The sequence below is a fragment of the Pan troglodytes genome, chromosome 11 (assembly GCF_028858775.2).
Source record: "Pan troglodytes isolate AG18354 chromosome 11, NHGRI_mPanTro3-v2.0_pri, whole genome shotgun sequence".
Classification (NCBI taxonomy): Eukaryota; Metazoa; Chordata; class Mammalia; order Primates; family Hominidae; genus Pan; species Pan troglodytes.
The window spans coordinates 63355006-63371957 of NC_072409.2; the positions used below are offsets into that span (position 1 = coordinate 63355006).

Here is a 16952-nt window from a genome sequence, read left to right on the forward strand (position 1 = left end):
TTTTTTTTTGTTATCTGAGCTTTTGATGTGATACCCAATAAATCATTGTTAAATCTAATCTTAGATTAACCAAGATTAATGTAATCTTAGATGAGATTTCCCTATATTTCTCTCTAAAAGTTTTATCATTTTGGCTCTTACATTTAGGTTTTTGGTCCATTTTGTATTGATATGTAATATGTATACATATTTATGTGTTACCTGTGATATTTTATTACCTGCATAGATTGTGTAATGATCAAGTCAGGGTATTTAGGGTATCCATCACCACAAGTATTTATCACTTCTATGTATTGAGAACATTTCAAGTCCTGTCTATTAGCTATTTTGAAATATACAATACATTGCTGTTAACTAGTCCATTCTGAGTTAACTTTTGTATATGGTAGAAGATGAGGATCCAAATCCATTCATTTGCATGTGAATAACCATCTTCCCAAAAGTATTTTGTTTAAAAAGCCCATCTTTTTCTCACTGAATGGTCTTGGCACCCTTGTTGAAATTCATTTGACCATATGTATGATGGTTTATGTCTCGACTCTCTATTCTATTCCACTGCTCTGTATGTCTGTCTTTATGCCAGTACTATACAGTTTTGGTTACTCTAGCTTTGTAGTAAGTTTTAAAATAAAAAAGGATCTTCAAGTTTGTTCTTCTTTTTCAGGACTGTTTTGGCTTTTCTGGGGTCCCTTTAGATCCCATATAAGTTTTAGGATTGATTCTTCTATTTCTGCAAAAATCGTCATTGGGATTTTGATAGGGATTGCATTAAATCTGTAAATTGATTTTGGTAGTATTAATATCTTAACAATATTAAGTGTTCAGATCCATGAACATGGGACATATTTCTATTTATTTGCTCCTTATTTAGTTTCTTTTGGCAATATTGTGTAGTTTTCAGGGCATATTTTTTCCCTCCTTGATTAAATTAGTTTCTAACTATTTTATTCTTTTTGATGCTATGGTAAATGGAATTGTTTTCTTAATTTTCTTTTTGGATTATTAATTGTTAGTGTATAGAAATACAACTGATATTTGCATGTTGATTTTGCATGCTGCAACTTTGCTGAATTTATTAATTAATTCTAATGGGGTTTTTTTTGGTGGAATCTTCAGGTTTTCTACACACAAGATCAAGTACTCTGAACAGAGATAATTTCACTTCTTCCTTTCCAATTTTGATGCCTTTTATTTCTTCCTCTTCCTTTGATAGGAAGAAAGTTGGCTCTGTGTCCCCACCCAAATCTCTTGTTGAATTATGATTCTCAGTGTTGGAGGAGAGGCCTGGTGGGAGGTGATTGGATCATGGGGGTGGATTTTCCCCTTGCTATTCTTATGATATATTAAGTGATTTATCATGACATATAGTTGTTTAAAAGTGTGTAGCGGCTGGGCGTGGTGGCTCACGCCTGTAATCCCAGCACTTTGGGAGGCCGAAGTGGGCGGATCACGAGGTCAGGAGATTGAGACCATCCAGGCTAACATGGTGAAACCCCATCTCTACTAAAAATACAAAAAATTAGCTGGACGAGGTGGCGGGCCTGTAGTCCTAGCTACTCTGGAGGCTGAGGCAGGAGAATGGCTTGAACCCAGGAGGCGGAGCTTGCAGTGAGCCGAGATCTTGCCACTGCACTCCAGCCTGGGCAACAGGGCAAGACTCTGTCTCAAAAAAAAAAAAAATGTGTAGCACTTCACCCTTCATACTCTCTCCTGCTCTACTATGTGAAGGTCTTGCTTCCCCTTCAGCCTTCTGCCATGATTGTAGGCTTTCTGAGGCCTCCCAACCTTGCTTCCTGTACAGCCTGTGGAACTGTGAGTTAAACATTTTTTTTTTTTTTGTAAATTACCCAGTCTCAGGTAGTTCTTCATAGCACTGTGAGAACAGACTAATCCTTTCTCCCCCCTTCCCCTTCCCTATACTCTTCCCCTTCCCCTTTCCTTTTCCTTTCCCTTTTCCTTTTCCTTTCCTTTCCTTTTTTTCTTTTCTCTCCCCAGATTGCTTTGGCTAGAACTTCTACTACTGTGTCAAAAGCAGGAGGCATTTTTGCCTTGTTCCTGAGCATAGAGAAAGACTTTCAGTTTGTTATCATTGAGTATGATGTTAGCTGTGGATTTTTCATATATGGCCTTTATTATGTTGAGGTAGTTTCCTTTTATTCCTAATTTGTTTAGTACTTTTATAATGAAAAGAAATTTAATTTTGTCAGATGCTTTTTCTGCACCAATTAAGAAAATCATGTTTTTTTTCTCCTTCATTCTGTTAATGTGGTGTCTTGCATTAATTGATTTTTATACGTTGACCCATCCTTGCATTTCATTAATAAATTCCACTTGCCATGGTATATGATGCATTTAACATGCTGTTGGAGTTAGTTTGCTAGTATTTTGTTCAAGATTTTTGCATCAATATTCATCAGTGATACTGGTCTGCTTTTTTTTTTTTTTTTCTTGTAGTGTTTTTGTCTGATTTTGGTATTGGGTAATGTTGCCTTTACAGAATGATTTAAAAATGTTTCTTCCTCTTAATTTTTTTTGAAAGAGTTTGAGGAGGATTGGTGTTAATTTTTCTTTAAATGTCTGATAGAATTCACCAGTGAAGCCATCAAGTTCTGGGCTTTCATCTTGGGGGTTTTTGACTACTGATTCAGTTACTAGTTACAATTCTATTCAAAATTTATATTTCTTACTGATTTGGTCTTGGCAGATTGTGTGTTTCTAGAAATGTGTCCATTTTGTCTATGTTGTTCAATTTGCTGGAGTACAATTGTTCCGCTCTTATAATCCTTTTATTTTTGTAAATAGGTAGTAATGTCACACTTCTGATTTTAGTTATTTGAGACTTTTCTCTCTTTTTATCAATCTAGTTAAAGATTTGTCATTTAAAAATATTATCAATGAATCCATTTTTGTTTTCATTAATTTTCTCTATTTTTTATTCTCTATTTTGTTTATTTAGAATATTGTTTTATTTCTAAAGGATTTGCCATAATTTCCTTTATTTTTAAAAAACTTTTTATTTTATAATTTCAACTTTTATTTTAGATTCAAGGGGTAAATGTGTAGCTTTGTTACCTGCGTATATTGTGTGACAGTGAGATTTAGGGATTCAAGTGATCCCATCATCCAGGTAGTGAGCATAGTACCAAATAGGTAGTTTTTCAGCTCTAACCCCCACCCTCTCTCCTCTTTCTAGTAGTCCCCAGTGTCTACTCTTCCCATCTCTATGTCCATATGTACTTACTGTTTAGCTCCCACTTATAAGTGAGAACATGCGGTATTTGGTTTTCTATTCCTGTGTTAACTCACTTAGGATAATGGCCTTCAGCTTCATCCATGTTGCTGCAAAGGACATGATTAGAATATTGTTTTTAAAATTGCTATAACTGGCCAGGCGCAGTGGCTCACGCCTGTAATACCAGCACTTTGGGAGGCCGAGGTGGGTGGATCATTTGAGGTCAGAAGTTCAATACCAGCCTGGCCAACATGGTGAAACCCTGTCTCTACTAAAAATACAGAAAAAAAAAAATGAGCTGAATGTGAAGGTGCATGCCTGTAATCCCAGCTACTTTGGAGGCTGAGGCATGAGAATTGCTCGAACCCAGGAAGCGGAGGTTGCAGTGAGCGAAGATCATGCCACTGCGCTCCAGCCTGTGTGACAGAGTGAAACCCTGTCTCAAAAAAAAAAAAAAAATGCTATAATTGTATAAGAAGAAGATTGTCAGAAAAGTGTCCCTGGAAGAAGAAATTAAGCTGCATCCAAGAGAGTGAAGAGTTAGCAGACACCTTACTGTCCTTTTAATATGTATTTCTGTGGATAATTATAAATTAATTAACTTTAAAAATCTCTTTGTTGACTCATAATTCAAAGAGCATAGTGACAGCATTTAATTTGCTCCTTAGAAATGTAACTTTGACAATATGCAGAAAAGATTTGGAAAAAGAAAAGACAATCAAAGCAGAGAGAGCAGTTTGGAGGGTTTTGCTATAACGCAATTGATAAATGCTCAAACTAAGACGATAACTACCAATATTTTTCCAGTCTGAAATTTTCTGTTGTATTGGTACCCTTTTTTCTTTAAAGATTTTACAAAGGCTTCAATATTCATGTAGGTAAACTTGTCACTCTTTTACCGTAATTTATTATAACTTATAAAGTTAGAAGAATGTGTGTGTGTGTGTGTGTGTGTGTGTGTGTGTGTGTGTGACTTCCAGTTGCTTTTTTGTCTCCCATGGTTTTCTAAAAACTATTTAATCTTTTTTATTCACTAAATTTTTTTTTCCATTTTCTGAAATTCATCTGAATCAGAATATTCAGGCCTTGAGACAGAAGTGGGTCAGAAATCACTCAAGGTTTTTCAAACAAGTGAATATAATACAGGAATTTGGTTACACTTAGGTAACTATGATAAATGGCTGCTGGGAACAGCGACAGTCCTTCTGGCTGAAGGGGTACGTGGAGGTGATGGAATCACCAGAGTCCAGAATCATGGAGAAGAGAACTACCTGGGCCAGTCCTGAGACCACAAATGAAACACCACCTAAAATAGATGCTAGGATTACTGAAGGGCTGCTACTAAGCAGGTGAAAGGACTCCTTGCTGTGGGTACTGGAAATGCTAAAAGATGATGATGAAATGCCTGTTGTTCCTTGCTGCTGGAAAATGCCAATAGAAACTAAAATCAAAAAGGTCCCATCTCTCCACTCCTACCTTTCAAACTTCTACCAGTACTTCTTATTGGTAGAAACTAACCAGAAGCCAATAGGCAAGTATCTTAGTCCATTTTCAGTTCCTTATAACAGAATACTTGAAACTGGGCAAGTTACAAAGAAATTTATTTCTTACAGTTATGGAAGCCGAGAAGTCCAAGGTCAAGGGGCCACATCTGGTAAGTGGCTTCTTGCTGATGAGACTCTGCAGAGTCCCATGGTGGCACAGGACCTCACGTGGTGAAGAGGGTGAGTGTGCTAGCTCAGGTCTCTCTTCCTCTTCTTATAAAGGCACCAGTCCCACTCCTATAACTCATTAATCCATTAGTCCATTATTCCATTAATCCATGAATGGATTAATCCACTCATGAGAACAGAGCTCTCATGACCCAATCACCTCTGAAAAGCCCCACCTCTCAATACTGCCACATTTGGGATTAAATTTCAACATGAGTTTTGGAGGGGGACAAATATTCAAACCTTAGCAAGTAACTAGGAAAATAGAATATGCAGGGCCCCTGGACAGTCAAAATGCCTGACACAACCTAGAAAGGCAGAAATGAAGGCTGAGAGCAACAGTCAAATGATCAACTCAAACTATTTTTTCTTCGGGGCTTCTGAGTGCCTATAACACATCCGAGAAGGTCATCTATTTGAATTTTGGGATATGTGTTTTTTCTTTGAGACATGAAAGAGAGCCGATGACTTTAAAATCTTCATTTGGATTGGTTTATTTTCATAGATTTATGTATCTCCACCAGGTGGAGTCAGAGGCCAGTTTATTAAAGGGTTAAACTTTGGAAATAAATTTGGTTAAGGATTTTAGTTTCAGAATAGATGAAGGAAAAATAAACAACACTGCTTCTTTCTTCAGATGTTCTTGCTGGAATGGTACCTTGTTATTATGTTTTGTCAATGTGCCCCCGTCCTCTGGCTATAACTTAGGACACTTCTGTTGCAAGGAATGGAGACTCATTCCAGCTGGCTCAAGAAAAAAGAATGTTATTATAAATACACAACAAGGAATATCACAGACTTTTTGGAAAAGGAACAAAATACAGCCAGAGCTTACCAGGAACAGGAGCTGCTCTTTGCTTCTCTTAAGGAACATATGGTCACTCTTATTTCTCTTGCTGATGTATTCATTATTCCTTCATTAAGTATACATACTGAGTCTCTACTATGGTGGTAGGGCCTGGATATACAGGGGTAGAAAAGATATTAAATGAGAAGACAGGCATTAAAAAATAAGCACACACATAAAATTATAAATTGCTATAAATGCTTGGAATAAAATGTGCAAATTTGAAGAGGGAATGTATATGGGGACTTAATTACAATTAGGAGGTTAGGGAATAAACCATTATCAAAGTGACATTTAAGTATAAACCTAAAAAGATGAGTAGGAAATGGCCAGATTGACAATGGGGTAGGATGTTTGATTGCTTATAAAGGATTTGAGCCAGAAAGAATTGAACCATTTTCTATGCGTACAGGAACACAAAGCTTGTTATTTAAATAGCTTATTATTTTAATATAGGGCAAACATATTTGTGGTGAATGGGGGACATTCTGTCAGAATTAGTGGAAACAGTTGTGGAAATATGTGAAATATCTATAGTGTGATTACATTCAGGTTGGTTCTTCATATTTGCTTCATGTAGTAATTGAAGATATCAATTGTAAATTTTTTATCAGCTCAATGTTTCCCAACACTTATTCATAATGTAATTTACAAGTGCATGAAAATAACTTGCCTTGCATTTTAAGTTGGCCAGTCTCCCTTCTTCTTGTGGGAGGTTTATTACACTAACTAGCAGATCTGGCTCTCCTTTGTTTCCACTTAAATGGTTACAAGGGCAAACTTGAGCCAGGCATATAAACAGTGTCCAACCTACAAGTGATTCTTCCTTCAAACCAAGTCATTGAGACCACAGCACACCACCTGACATCATCTGGCGTGGCTGTGTACACCGATACATACCTGTCAGAGGTTAGACATACAGTCCTGTTCTTTTTGATCCTTCATATGTACCAGGCTAATTATGAATTAGTATTTTGGCCTCTCTCAGTCTGAATGTTGCTGGTAGCTTTTTTCTCTCCCAGGTCCTGACTTCACAGATAACAATCCACAATTAAACTCATGATTTAATAAAGCTTCAGTGACAGTAAAGCTTCCTATGTTGATGTTTACTTATAGATTTGGGTAATAAACCAACAGATGGTAGATACAAAAAACTGAGTCACAACAAGCATATCCTAATAGTCTGCTAAAGTAAAAGATTGAATATAAAATAATAACTATTCTATCCAAGCTATCTAAGCCTAGATAATGAAATATTTAAAAACCTTGCCTAGAAAGCAAATATTCCCCTTAGAATTTTTTGAAAAATACCTAGAAAAGTTATTTGAGGGCAGTTTACTTGCATTCCTCGAATTATACAATTGGCAATTTAAACAAAAACTTTCTACTGACCTTTGAAGTCTCTTGAAGTTTTTTTTGCTTGTTTATTTTGTTTTGTTTTTAATTTAAGAAAGAAGAGGCATCCAGCTCTGCCTTTTTCCCTCATTAAGACATACCAACAGAAATAACTGGCTGCATTTGGTCTTAGCCAATATCATATGATTATTTTTAGGGATTTTTTTGGCCCCCACACAGTGCATGGTTGAACTGCCAAAGTATAAATCAAGATATGAAACTTACTACATTCTTCAGAATTAATAAATATTTTCCCTGGTTAAAGCAAGACTCCCATAAGCAAATCATCCAAAATAAACTAGATTAATTAGGTCCAGAATGGATAAGATAGAATATTCACAAAGGATAACACTGTATACAATTATAAATATTCATTCCTTTGTGTTGCTAATTTTAGATTAGGTCAGCCTGTGGATGTATTAGTCTGTTCTCACACTGATATAAAGAACTACCTGAGACTGGGTAATTTGTGAAGAAAAGAGGTTTGACTCACAGTTCCACAGGCTGTACAGGAGGCATGGCTGGGGATGCCTCAGGAAACTTGCAATCATGGCAGAAGGGTGAAGGGGAAGCAAGCATATCCTCACATGGTGGCCGGGGAGAGAGAGAGAGAGTGAAGGGAGGAAGTGCCACACACTTTTAAACCATTGGATCTCATGAGAACTCACTCACTATCACGAGAACAGTAGGAGGGAAATCCACCTCCATGATCCAATCACTTCCCACCAGGTCCCTCCTCCAACATGTGGGGATTGCATTTCGACATGAGATTTCAGTGGGGACACAGAGTCAAACCATATCAGTGGACATGTAATGAAAATGAAAGAGCCTAGCACACTTTAAAAATGCTCTTCGTATCTCGGTGCACTGACTAAGATGGCAGGGCAGGCTTCAAATGCCTGCTCTATCGGTCACTACTGTGCAGCTAGGCATCCACTAAACTCTTTGTGCCTCAGTGCCCTAACCTATAAAATAGGCATCATTCCAGCTTGTACACACCATAAGGTTTTGATGAGGATGGGATGAGATCAGGTTTCTAAGGTACTTGGTGTGTAAATAAGCTCTTAATTGAAAATCATATAGTATTATTAATGGCCAGTGATTTTGTTTCATTGCTTAACTCTGCCAGGATGTAACTGTGGGGCAGTGATTCTCACTCCCCCAACCTCAGGAGACATTTGGCAATGTCCAGAGACATTTTTGGTTGTGGGGGGGCTACTGGTATCTACTGAGTAGAATTCAGTTCTCAACCCCTACCTCCCCAGCCACAGCCTTCTCTGTAAAGGGGAGATAATAACTTCCTTGTATAATGCTAAAAGGATTGAATCAGGCCATGATGTGCTTAGCAGAGTTTAATAAATGGTGACTATTATTATTATAATCTTTTCATTTCAGTGGCAAAAAATACTGAAAAAAAATAAATAGTTCTCTGTCTTGTGTTTTTCACTTATCCCATCTCTTTTATTAATACTCCCCAAGAGCAGCAGGAAGGAAACAAAACAAAACAAGAGAGGCCAAGAAATGCATTTTAAAATATTTTTCTCATATTCCAAAATAGTGCCATGAATTTAAAGCTTTCTTCAAAAGAAGCATTGGACACCCTTGTTCTTGTAGCTTCACTGGCTGGAAGAGGCATTGATAGCCATTACTTGTGTTTCTGGGTCACCCTTCAAAGTATTAAATTATTTCATAAAGATTTGTTTCTTTTCATGTGACAAGAAAAAATAAATTGTGATGATTACTGTCACCTCCTGCCCTTTCTTTTTTTATTAAAAAAAAATCACAGGTGAAGCTGCCAAAACATTGAAAAGTTGTATATATCAAACATGTACCAGTGCAAGGGAGAGGAAACAGGAAATAGTATGGGAGCTTTGGAGCCTGTACATATATATATAGGCCGGGTGCGGTGGCTCACGCCTGTAATCCCATCACTTTAAGAGGCCAAGGCGGGCAAATCATGAGGTCAGGAGTTTGAGACCAGCCTGGCCAACATGGTGAAACCCTGTCTCTACTAAAAAAACAAAAAATTAGCTGGGCGTGGTGGCGGGCATCTGTAATCCCAGCTGCTTGGGAAACTGAGGCAGGAGAATCTCTTGAATCTGGGAGGCAGAGGTTGCAGTGAGCTGAGATCGTGCCACTACACTCTAGCCCAGGCAACAGTGTGGGCTCTGTCTCAAAAATATATATATATGTATAAATATAAAATATATATTATACAAAATAAATATATATTACAAATGTAAACTATATTTTTATAATATATAAGTATATAATATACTTATACATTATACATATTATATATGTATAATAATGTATATTACATAAAATTAAAATATATAAAATAGGAGAATATTTCCTATTTGAGTGTGTCTGTGCAGGTGGGGAGGGAGGAGAATTAGTCAGGATCTTTTGGTGTGTGTGAGGGTCAGAGACACAGATGCAAACTTTATTGGCTCACTGAATCATGCCTTAGGATGGACTCTATGCTGGAATGAATTCTGTGTCCAAACCTAGGAAAAACATTGAGTAAGAAGGATGGGCAATTGTTCTTCTCCAAGCAAGAGACTGGAGTTCACCTTTGTGTCCAGAGAGTTGTATACTATGATTACAGGCCCCACTGGAAGAAGTTCCACCAAATCATATCCTTCTTAATTTTTATTTTTCTTTCTTCTGCAATCATCTGATGGGTTCTTCCTGTGTGCTGCACAGACAAAATCAATTCACTGAGAATTGAATTGGTTCAATTTCAGTGGTATTGCAGTAAAGAAAGAGTTTAATAGATATGAGGCCGGCCTTATAGGAGATGGAGTTATTACTCAAATCAATCTCCCCAAAGGCTCAGAAGCTAGGACTTTTCAAGGATAGTTTGGTGGGCAGGGGGATAGGGAATGGGGAATGATTATTGGTTGGGGATGCAAACTTAGGGGTGTGGAAAATGTTCACTGAGTCAGCCTCTGGGCCACAGGACTGGTTAAGTCATGAGTTGTGGGTTTGGGTGGAGTTAGCCAGTCCTCAGAAATGAAAAAGTCTGAAAAGACACCTCAAAAAGTGAATCTCTGGTTCTACAATAGTGATGTTATCTACAGGAGTCACTGGGGAAGTTGCAAATCTTGTGACCTCCAGAACAATGGCTGGTTATCATTTAATGACACAAACATCTTAGCAGAATTCAGGCCCCTCTCATAATCCTAACCCTGTGGGATAAGTCTGCGTTAGGCACCCCTCCTCCATGGTTTGTACTGCCCTCTTTCATAGAACTTACTGCTTTGTGTTATAATTACAGAACTACAATAGTCAGTTTACCCATCTGTTGTGGATTAAATTGTGTGTCCCCTATTTCACAAGATAGAGAAAGAAGGAACCCTCCCTAATTCATTCTATGAAGCAGCATCACCCTAATACCAAAACCAGGAAAAGACACAACCAAGAAAGAAAACTATAGACTGATATCCTTGATGAACATAGATGCTAAAATCATTTACAAAATACTAGCTAACAGAATCCAACAACATATCAAAAAGATAATCCACCAAGAACAAGTGGGTTTCATACCAGGGATGCAGGGATGGTTTAACATACACAAGTCAATAAATGTGAGACACCACATAAACAGGATTAAGAACAAAAATCACATGATCATCTCAATAGATACAAGAAAAGTGTTCGACCAAATCCTGCATCCTTCATAATTAAAACCCTCAGCAAAATCGGCATACAAAGGACATACTTTAATGTAATAAAAGCCATCTATGACAAACCCACAGCCAACATACTACTGAATGGGGAAAAGTTGAAAGCATTCCCTCTGAGAACGGGAACAAGACAAGCATGCCCACACTCACCACTCCTCTTCAACATTGTACTGAAAGTCCTAGCCAGAGCAATTGACAAGATAAAGAAATAAAGGGCATTTGAATTGGTAAAGAGGAAGTCAAACTGTCCCTATTTGCTGATGATATGATTGTTTACCTTGAAAACCCTAAGGAAGCTCCTAGAACTGGTAAAAGAATTCAGCAAAATTTCCAGGTACAAGGTTATTTTACACAAACTTAGTAGCTCTTCTATACACCAACAGCAACCAAGCGGAGAATCAAATAAAGAACTCAACTCCTTTTACAATTGCTGCAAAAAAAAAACAAGAAAAAAAAAAACATTAGGAATATACCTAACCAAAGAGTCAAAAGACCTCTACAAGGAAAATTACAAAACACTGCTGAAAGAAATCATAGATGACACAAGCAAATGGAAACACATCCCATGCTCATAGATGGGTAGAATCAATATTGTGAAAATGACCGTACTCCCAAAAGCAATTTACAAATTCATCACAATCCTCATCAAAATACTACCATAATTCTTCACAGAGTTAGAAAAAACAATTCTAAAACTCATATGGAACCAAGAAAGAGCCTTCATAGCCAATGCAAGACTAAGCAAAAAGAATAAATCTGGAGACATCACACTATCTGATTTCAAACTATACTATAAGGCAATAGTCACCAAAACAGCATGGTACTGGTATAAAATAGGCGTAATGGAACAGAATAGGGCACCCAGAAATAAACCCAAATACTTACAGCCAACTGATCTTCAACAAAGCAAACAAAAACACAAAGTGGGGAAAGGACATCCTTTTCAACACATGGTGCTGGGAATAATTGGCTAGACACATGTAGGAGAATGAAATTTGATCCTCAACTCTTACCTTATACAAAAATCAACTCAAGATGGATTAAGGGCTTAAACCTAAGACCTGAAACTATAAAAATTCTAGAAGATAGCATTGGAAAAACCCTTCTGGACATTGGCTTAGGCAAAGATTTCATGACCAACAACCCAAAAGCAAATGCAATAAAAACAAAGATAAATACCTGGGACCTAATTAAACTAAAGAGCTGTTTCATGGCAAAAGAAACAGTCAGCAGAGTAAACAGACAACCCATAGAGTGGGAGAAAATCTTCACAATCTATACACTGACAAAGGACTACTATCCAGAATCTACAACAAACTCAAACAAGTCATTAAGAAAAAAACAAACAATCACATCAAAAAGTGGGCTAAGGACATGAATAGAAAAATTCCCAAAAGAAAATATACAAATGGCCAAGAAACATGAAAAAATGCTCAGCATCACCAATGAGCAGGGAAATGCAAATTAAAATCACAATGCGATACCACCTTACTTCTGCAAGAATGGCCATAATAAAAAAATAAAAAAACGGTAGATGTTGTCGTGGATGCGGTGATCAGGGAATACTTCTACACCGCTGATGGGAATGTAAACTAGTACAGCCACTATGGAAAACAGTATGGAGAGTCCTTAAAGAACTAAAAGTAGAACTACTATTTGATCCAGCAATCTCACTACTGGGTATCTACCTAGAGGAAAAGAAGTCATTAGTCGAAAAAGACACTTGCACATGCATGTTTATAGCAACACAATTCACAATTGCAAAATTGTGGAACCAACCCAAAGGCCCCTCAATCAACGAGTGGATAAAGAAACTGTGATATATATGTATACACAATGGACTATTACTCATCTATGAAAAGGAATGAATTAACAGCATTTGTAGTGACCTGGATGAGATTAGAGACTATTATTCTAATTGAAGTAACTCAGGAATGGAAAACAAACCATCATATGTTCTCATTGATATGTGAGAGCTAAGCTATGAGGATGCAAAGGCATAAGAACGATACAATGGACTTTGAGGGCTTGAGGGGAAGAGTGAGAGGGGGTGAGTGATGAAAGACTACAAATATGGTACAGTGTATACTGCTTGGGTGATGGGTGCACCAAATCTCATAATCACCACTAAAGAACTTACTCATGCAACCAAATACCACCTATACCCCAATAACTTATGGAAAAATAAAATAAAATTAAAAATTAAGCATAAGTAAATAAATTGTGCATCCCCTTCCAAAATCATATGCTGAATTCTTATACCCTAGCACCTCAGAACGTGACCATATTTGGAAACAGGACCGTTGCAGATGATATTAGTTAAGTTTAGATGAGGTTGTTAGGGTAGGCCCCAATCCAATATGACTGTGGCCTTAGAGGAAGGTAAAGATTGGGATGATGCTTCCACAAGCCAAGGAACACAAAAGCTTGCCAGTGAACCACCAGAAGCTAGGAGGGGTCCTGGAACCAATTCTCCCTCACAGCCCTCTGGAGGAACTAACCCTGATCTTGAACTTCCAGCCTTCAGGACTGAGAGCCTCCAGGACTGTCTCTAAAAAATTTCTGTTTGAGCCACCCAATTTGTGGCAATTTGTTACTGCAGCCATAGCAAACTAATACAGCATCTATTTGCCTTAAGCTTCTTAAGATCAGGAAACTCATCATCTGGATCTCTACAGTCCCATCTCTGAGTACTTTTTCTCATACATAGCAGGCATAAGAAAAAGGTTAAAGGCATATAAAAAGGTTTTAGAATAAATGACTATGTAAAATATTTGACATTCAATGGAGATAATAATGATTATAATACTAACATTAATCATTTTAAAGTTCTATGAAATCCAGTGAAAGGAACAATGGCTTGTTCTGGCTGAGATTCTTTATGAAAGCTTTCATGAGCAAAGTCAAATTTATGCATGCAGAGGGTGAACAACTTGGTAATTCAAGTCAAACTTGACAGCACATGGCCATAGAAACCACCTTTCAGGCTTCTTTCCTTTAGAGCAAGGTTTCTTAACTTTGACACTAGTGAAATTTTGGGCCAAATAGTCTTTGTTGTTTGGGACAGTCCTGTGCTTTAGAGGATGTTTTTGCAACATCCCTGGCCTTGACCCACTAAATGCCAATAGCATTCCTCATCCAGTTGTGGCCACCAAAAATGTCTCCAGACATTGCCAATTTTTTAACCTTCTCCCCAATCCCTGGATAATTGAGAACCACTGCCAAAATCAGGGTGACTTGAAGGTAGAGGAGACTAGTGGTATATTGAGGGCTCATTAACGTTGCTGGCAGCTGGGTGTAGTGGCTCACACCAGTAATCCTGGCATGCTGGGGGGTCAAGACATAAGAATCACTGGAGTATAGGAGTCTGAGACCAGCCTGGACAACATAGTGAGGCCCCATCTCTACAAATAGATACAAAAGTTAGCCTAGTGTGGTGGTATGTGCCTGTAGTCCGAGCTACTCAGGAGGCTGAGGTGCGAGGATGACTTGAGCCCAAGAGTTCGAGGCTGCAGTGAGCCACGGTCATGCCACTGCACTCCAGCCTGGGTGACAGAGTGAAAACCTATCTCTAAAAAAAACCAGGAAATCACTGGCATTTACCTGTATTGAGGGAATGGGTGGGCAGAAATCAGGAAAAGGTCATGTGCTTATTAATTTTATTAAGCTATTGCTCTGCATACCCTCTCTCTCTTTTTTTTGTAATTTTAGTGGAGTATGAAACTGAGCTTATTATCTCTTCTATGGGGCCTATCCTTCTTTGAGAGAAATGGGAAATTTAAAAATGTGATAATCTATTGGTGAATGGGGAAAACATCTGCTTAGTGTTACATTTACTAAATGACATGACCAAGTTGTTTTTCGTAACCCTGAGGGTTTTTCAGAGTCTAACTTATACAGCGAGCCTGCCTCAGGGATTTCTGGGCTGCCAAGGCAGATATGAGACCCATAAAGACTCCTGGAAGATACTTTTTACAGGATCTGGGAGGTCTAAATCTGGCACCTGCAATCCAGGATTAAGACATTCACGCAACATAAGGCGGATCTATATTACTCAGTCTTGTTTGGAGAAGGTTTCAAGGTGTCCTGTTATGCTTAGATTCACCTCCATGGAATCTATTCTTAGTAATCATCTTTTGAATAAAGGAAGATGGGGTGAAGCCAAATTCATGGTCTCCAGTTTGAGAAACAAGGTTGGTAGGCAAAGGCTTCCCCAAAGCACCAAATCATACCACTCTGAAAGTTTTAGGCCTATTTAATAGGGCAGTCAGTTCAGGCCAGAAGTAGTCAACCTTTTTTATAACCCCCTTTCAACTGAAAACCTGTTTTGAAGCACAATATGTAAACAGATAAAGAAGGATTGGGATGGAGGGAGGAAGAGGGGGCTCCCCTCAGCCAGTCTGCTCACACCTTGCCTTGCCTCACGAATGCTCCCTACCCTGCTCTGTTCAGAGGGCTATGTGGGGGCAGTTTGCAAAACAAGAACCAGCAGTTGTTACTTTAAACATGGAGGCTTCTATCTTGTTAAGTCAAAGAATGAGAATCTCTCAGAAGTCAGCATATCAAGATTGAGCTTAAAAAGCCATCACATAAATAGAAAGAGTAGTTCCATGTGAAGCTCTCACTTCAGTGGGGCCTAAATTAAGCAGGGTGTTGGCTGGGCAGATCACAGCCATGGAGAAGAGGGCAAGCAGCCAAGCATAAGCACTGAGCAGTTGTGTGGGCAAAAGCCCAAGCTGGCTATCATGACCCAGCAATGACAAACTTGGGAAAGTCACTTTCTCCAGTAGCATGAAAGGATGGTCCTCTGAATATCCTAGCTCAGGATTGTTGCTGCACGTAGCCTCAGACTTAGAAGGATGAGAATAACGCGTGAGGACATGAAGGCTTCAAGCCCTTGAGCCCTCAAGCTCTTTCCATCATGAATGTAGCCTGGGTTTTGCAAGCTAATAAATTTGGATGAGAGTGAGTTTGGTCCAAAATTTGTCAAACAAAAAATATCCAGCCAGAAAGATTCAGGGATTTTTGGTAAGTCTTGTTCATACAGGAAAAAAGAGAGCAAGGAGCAATTGATAAACTTTTACTTCATCTTATGGTAGAGATGCTGAATGTCTCTTCTCTACAAGGAGACTATCAGTTTTAGGGGATACACGGCAAGACCCAACTTTCCAAATCAGTTTGGAGCAGGCGTATTGGCAATCACTCTATGTTCCTCACTCCATGTCCCTCAGGGGTTCAGGACAGGCTACCCTAACATACGGCACCTTGGCATATTGAATATTTTAGGCTGAAGGAAATTGAGAAACAGCATGTGCAAGAAGGTCTCTCTGACCTTTCCCTTTCTTTCTCCCCCGAAGCAGGTCCTAAGACCCTCATATGAGAAATGCCCTTCTTATGCCTGGAGGAAAGGAATATCCTTGTCTCCAAGATGAGGGACACCAAGAGGAATCTGAATGAACAGGTCTTGCTTTTCCCCCAGCTTATTACTCTTAGTTCATACTGTTTATTTTCCTTCTCTCATATTTTTCTACAACTCTCCATTCTTCATCCACCTCACTACAAAACATTCAGGTTTAACTAATTGAACTTCACTTCCTAATGAAGGCCCCCTTGCTACATAAAACTTTAAGTAAGTATGCATGCTTTTCTCTTTGTAATCTGTCTTTTGTTACAGGGGTGCCAGCCAATGAACCCAAGATGGGCAGAAGAAAAAGATAAGTTTTCTCCCCTACATTCCCTCAAGAGTAACCCAATCGCTACTCTTGACATTATTCTGCTTTGTGTATCTCCACCTCCTTCTCTCACTGGAGCCTAACAGTGACTGATATGTGTCTTGTCATGTGTTCTAAGTATTTTACATGATCCTGTAGAACCCTCTTTCAACCTATGGGCTGGGTACCATCTTTATCCTCCCATTACAAGTGACAGCCTTGTATTTAAACAACTTGCTCAAGATGCCACAATGAGACTTGGTGGAACCAGGATTTGAACTCAGAGCTTTCTAGCTTTAGAGTCTTCAGGAGTTCAAGCCTACTTCTTCCCTTTGCAAAATTGCCATTGAAATAAAACCGATC

General features: G+C 38.4%; 1 long non-coding RNA gene across 1 annotated transcript; it reads right to left on the minus strand.

The window, feature by feature from the left end:
* Positions 1 to 5413: 5413 nt before the first annotated feature.
* Positions 5414 to 9366, minus strand: LOC104007887 (uncharacterized). The gene is made up of 4 exons (XR_682246.3): positions 7680 to 9366; positions 6692 to 6820; positions 5780 to 5902; positions 5414 to 5688 (listed from the first exon to the last, which is right to left on the minus strand). It is a non-coding gene; the product is annotated as an uncharacterized LOC104007887 (long non-coding RNA).
* Positions 9367 to 16952: the final 7586 nt, after the last annotated feature.